This window comes from Cupressus sempervirens, chromosome 7, assembly GCF_028749045.1.
Source record: "Cupressus sempervirens isolate cs-2001-9-10 chromosome 7, ASM2874904v1, whole genome shotgun sequence".
Classification (NCBI taxonomy): domain Eukaryota; kingdom Viridiplantae; phylum Streptophyta; class Pinopsida; order Cupressales; family Cupressaceae; genus Cupressus; species Cupressus sempervirens.
Window position 1 is genome coordinate 610322076 of NC_143124.1, and position 6015 is coordinate 610328090.

Genomic DNA, 6015 nt, shown 5'->3' on the forward strand with positions numbered 1-6015 from the left:
ACTATTGTCAATGTTGCATTTTGCAACATTGACAACTTTTCAACTAGAATGCAAAAAATCACTCATCAGCCATTTGGGATTTAAATGGAAGTTATAACCATTTTGGAAGGTTGAAATAGTTACAATATTATTGAAAATGATCATAGTGATGTTGTGGTTGAAGATTTTGATGAATTTGCAATAAGAAGCTCATAAGTTTGGTGTAATTTTCCTATTTCAAAGCAGTGTACAGACTATTATAGATTGGTTGAGTGGATCATTGATCATATTTAGATAAGGTGATGAAATATATTTCATTTTTCTTTATTTTTAAGACCCGAAGTTCCATATTAAGGGAGAACCATTGCTTTTTGTGTGAACAACTACCAAACCCTCAATGTTATAGGGTTTTCTGGGGAAAATGTCATTTACGTAACTTTCCATGGTTAGAATTTCATGAACTATTGTGGAAAGAAATTAGATTAAATGTAATATATAATCCCAAAACATAAGCACCATAAATGAAGGCTTTCTATTTTTAGTATGATGCCCTAGGCCCATCATCTCAATGTGCTTGCATGAAAACCAATAGGAAAGGTTGTGACATAAGCACAAACCAAGTGGGAGATCACAAATTTTGATTGTTTTGGAGTTCATAGAGGTGTTAGGAGTTTTTACAATCATAAAATTGAGAAAATGATCCTATTATCATATACTTATTGTGTAAATGCAAGACATCAACACTATTATACCTAAATCAACACAATTGGGGTTAGGAGGCCTAGACTTAGAGTTAGGAGTTGAAATTGTGGAAGAATTTAGATCTTTGAAAAGGGTATATGGAAATACTAATTTTCCTAAAGGTTGTGTCCAAGAATTTGGATTTAAGGTCTGAAAATTGACTTTGGAGACCCAATTATTTTAGGTCTGCTTATTAGGCTACTAAGGATAAATGAAGGTTTAGGAGTCTTTCTACCCAACCAATGGATGCTTCCTAACAATTTAATCATTCTAAAAACATATAAGTTGTTTTTTGAGTAGAGTTTGGAGTTTAGGGTGATAATCTCAAAAATTACATTTTTAAGGAAATTGGCCCTAAAGCCTAGAATTGCTCATTTTGGGTGATTTTAATAGAAGTCTTATAAAGATTTTAGAAACTATTTGAGTTCATGGAGAAAAAGATGAACTTGTGAAGAGTTGAGGAATGAAAAGGAAGGGGTCTAGGGTAATCTATTTGTGTAATAATTTGGTGTGAAGGGTCCAACACACTTCTTGTTGTGCTCCCTACATCAAAAAAGGGCTTCTTTGACATCATGATTAGATAAATTTTCATTAATTTTTTTATTGTCTTATTCTATAATAAATCGTGGAATATTATCTAACATCCAGAGATTATTTTAGTGGCAAATCTTCACCATTTGGCGATCACGTCTCATTGACTGATTGTCATTTGGAGAATAGAGCATGTAAAGTTGGTCAACCGTGTCGCCAAAAATTACAAGATTTGGGTCTAAAGACCATGTTAGTCGACCATTAGGTTTCACGTGATTGGTCAAAAATCCTAGTCTAATCACCACTATAATATTCATTTTGGATACAGTTATTTTAAATTTTTTGCCATCCTTTACATATTATTTTCTTATTGGACAACGTTATTTCACCATTAGTATAACCAATTAATTTTCTCTTGGGTTGGGTGTTGCCTACCATTTTCCTAGCATGTGTCAACCACTAGCCCTGTTTAGCCAACTATTTTATATTTTGGGCTTACATAGGAAGGTTCATTTTGCCTACATTTGAGATTGCCACTTGTTAATCCCATGCAATTCACCAACCTAATTTAGTATATATACATTCATATGATAATATCATTCTACATAATTTTCTCTTTTCTTGAGAGTCAAAGACTGGTTTGGCATTTATTATCACTACCAAAGTTCCAGAGTGTTGAGTGCATTGCCCATTGAGCAGTTGTGACTCATGGACTGTGGTTTTTGTAAAAGGTAAGTGATTTTTAATTTTTTTCATGTGGTACTGGTTTTTTTTTACTGTCCACTAGACATCTCACATGCTTAGATAGGTTTTCAAATTTTATTGCATAGTATTATAGACTATAGTAGTTATACCCTTTTGTAGTCTAAGTAGTCTACAATCAGAGTCTTTTGTTCAACAAGTTGATTTTTTTTGTATCCTTTATCAGTTTGCAATGTCAAACAAGAGGGGTTTTGGTAGGATCCCTAAAAGTCAAGAGAGGCCACAAAAATATAGAACCTTATCTACATATTTTGGTGTTGAAAATGTTGGCAACCTACAAGATTCGCAACTTACATCTCTAGTGCATATTGAAAAAGGAGATTCATCACAAGTTGGAGACCATTTTGAAGAAGTTCAAGTTGGTGAACTTAATATCTTAGTCAAGGATGAACTTGAACATGATTTTGAGGTAATTCCCTTGAGTAGGGAGTCACAAAATGATATTATAGACTTAGGTGAGAAAACCAAAAGTGATGCCATATATGTTGTGTGTGCACAGAATGGGAGAAGGAAATTGGAATTAAAAAAAAAGGATCAATCTTGCTAATTAGAATGAGTAGAAAATTTTTGGTTCATTGAACCAATTCACAATCCAATTGATGGTGAGCCTCCTATAGAATGCAGATGTAAGATTTGCATAGAGATAATAAATAAGGAAAGGAGGTTGTAGCTTAAACTTGATGCCATAGAAAAACATGTCGGTAAAGTTTACAAAAAAGAAACTATAGATGGAGTTGATAAATCTCTGGTAACCTGGAAAATGAAGGATGACTATCTACATATCAGGAATGTTGAGTCATACGAGTTACAAGAGCAATTATGAGAGAAGTGTTCTACAGTAAAAGGTTATATTGAAAATTTCCTTGGGAAAGCAATAGAAGTAGAAAATATGGAAAAAGTTATTAAGTGTCATATTTTATATTTTCAGTAGAGGGCATTCTATGATAGACTACCATTTAGTTACTGGTTTATTGCACTTTGTTAAAGTTCTCAACTATCTGAAGAATCACTAGTCAATAAATAAAAGATGGGAATGGGCTAGTTGTCTTGCATAGGTTGAAAACGAAGATATGAAGGCAAAAATAAAATATTCAAATTTTATTGCATTGTATGTAGATGAAGTTACAAAAATTTATAATACTTCTTGGGTGTGCATACATGTTTAACTATAAACAATCTTTGTCATTAACCCCTTATACTATTTGTTGCTAAATTGAATTGTATTGTGACAACAAAAAAATAATATGATTTATTAAAGAGTACTCTTGTTGATTGTGGAGGTATGGATAACATGGAGACTGCTAAAAAGTTGGTGTGTGTTGGAGTGGATGGAGCTTCAGTTATGCAAGGTCATAAAGGCAGTCATTGCAAAAAGATCTAGAATGATTTGGCACCCTACATTATTCCCATTCATTACATGGCCCATCAAATGAATATAGGTTTTGGAATTGTCAAAACTTTTGGTTGTGTTCGTAAAGTGGAATATTTAATCAAAGAGATTTACCAATACTTTTGTCAAAGTTCAAAATGAGTCTGGGAATTTTAACACTTTGCTCAAGGACTTACTGATAGGAGGAAGCTTATTAAAGACAATGCTACCAAATGGATCTCTTTGGATGGACTAGTAGATCGAGTATTCTCTGAATATCCATCATTGCTTGGACTATTTCACTATGTGTGAGATAGATTCCCTCAGTTATATTCGAGTCTAACTAATGTTAAGATACTCTTAACTTTAGCACTTATTCTCCCCATGCTATAGGACATGAGAAATATTATGAAAAAGGCTCAACAAAGAGCTATGTACATTGCATATTATAATAAGCTACATAAAATGACATGTAATATCCTAGATATCTTGTATTGATTACAACCATTAGATGAATCAAAGTTTGCAAAGTGGATAGAAATCACAAATTTGAACAATCTTGAGAACTTTTTACATACTGGTGCAAATGATGAGGTATGTGCTAGGGTACGTGGAGTTGACATACCAATGCAATACTATGTTTGCATCAACCTTGAGTGTAACCCCAATGAATCAGGAAGTGAAGTAGAATCTGAACCAAAAAAGGTATTGTTACCTATTTTTGCCTCTCGCCAAAAAATTTGAATTCGAATGCCTACAGCCCACCCAATAGTCTCTTCCTATCTTTACTATTATTTTAATGCTCTAGAAATATCAAAAAAATAAAACATTTAAAACTTATGGTATTTCCTTTATTTCCCTAAGTTCCTTTCCGTTGGCCCACAACTTTCCATGCCATCAAATCTTTCATGATCTACGATGGGTGCTTTCCCACATTCTCAAGATGCACTACCTTTAAATGATGTGGGGAAGCCACTTTGCGATGCGTGGCAGGTGGGTCCATGTTCTTCTTGTGGGCCACAGGAGGAAGATGTCTAAGGTGAGTTGGCATTTTGGTTGGTACCCACTTTCTTACATTCTGAGTTTTGTCAAACTTCCTAACAATGCAGGCAAGTGCATTTTCACCACATGTCCTCGTGGGCCCAAAGGAACAAAAGGCTAAAGTTGCAGTGACGTTGCATGTTCTTAGCTGTACCTTTTGCCATCAGATCTCCCAAGATCAACGGCTGGTGCATGCTCACAATATGAAGTTGCAAGGATGTTAAGGAATGTAAGCATGCACCTCACTACCATGTGTCCTTGTGGGGTTAGGTTAGTTCCTTACACCACAGGGTGGTGCTAGGTCATACTGAGGTGGCTACTGAGTTGTTTTGTGGGCCCAAAAACTTTGTGGGGTAGGTGTAGTGTAACGAGGATCTTCACGGTTGTTGATCTTTCAGAGATCAATGATCAGTGCTTCCCCACAATATGGAGATGCAAAGTAATTAAGCATTGCGAAAAAGTTCCTAAAGGACATGTGTCCTTATGAGCTCGGGGAGATAACATTACAATTAGCATTGGCAGTGAAGGACGACAGTTGGGAGACTGCCACGGTCAGGGTTTTAAAAGGGTGGTTCAGTTAGTCAGTTAGATGAGGTCAAACTTAGGAAGACCTTGCGGGTGGAAAAATGAAATAAAATAATTGGTCCACGTGGCCCATTCTCATTGCAATATTCTGTTGACTATTGTTTTTTTGCTAATTCATGAGCCAGAAATGAAGGAGATCAAATTTTCTCGCACGATCTAATCCTTTTGATAAATGTCAACCACTCTTGGATGAATGTTGAACCTAGTAGACAACAAGAAAATACTCCACCACCTCTGATCCTACCCATCTACTTGGTCAGAATGGTTTAATGGCACCATTTGTTATCTTTTTGAGGCCCTGTTTCAGCAAAAATATCAGATTTCATGGTATCTGATTTTGTGCCAAGGTTAGATTTGCCCTAGATTTGCATGATTATTCTCTGTAAGACTTAATGGTAGTGGTTGTGGAGTAACTTCAGTTAGAAAATATCTCAGTTATGCCTAAGCTATAAAGGCAATTTTTGTAGATTTTGTTCTACTCGACTCTTCTCTATTTTCTCTGATATTGCTCTACAACTCCAGTATAAATTCCCTTCACCTCTAGACTATATGAAATTCTACCTTATCTCCTCCATTCATTGATGTAAAGTGCAAGAACTATTTGCCTCTCATTGGTGTATTGTAGAGATTGGCAATCTTGCATGACTGTATCTCTTTTGGCCTATGAATGGTATATAAGTGAATCCCCACTTTCCTTGTGTCATTCATTTGGGTTTCTTGATATGCATGTGATTGTTAGATTAAAGCAAGTTTGGAATATTTTGGTGTCATGATGGTTCAATAGTGCATGTATGGGCAGAGATTGGTTTGAACACTCTATTTCAGTGCATCACCCCCTTAGGTTAGAATAGGTAGATTTGATTCTATGCATTCCTTCTCCCTTTTCCTCTCCAAAAGTAGTTAGGTGCACCCTGATAGTAAAGGAAGTCGGCCTTCTCTGGAGACTCAACCTCATAGTTCAAGTCCCCAAGCTTGGAGGTTGTTTCCATGTTTCACAAGGTTATCCT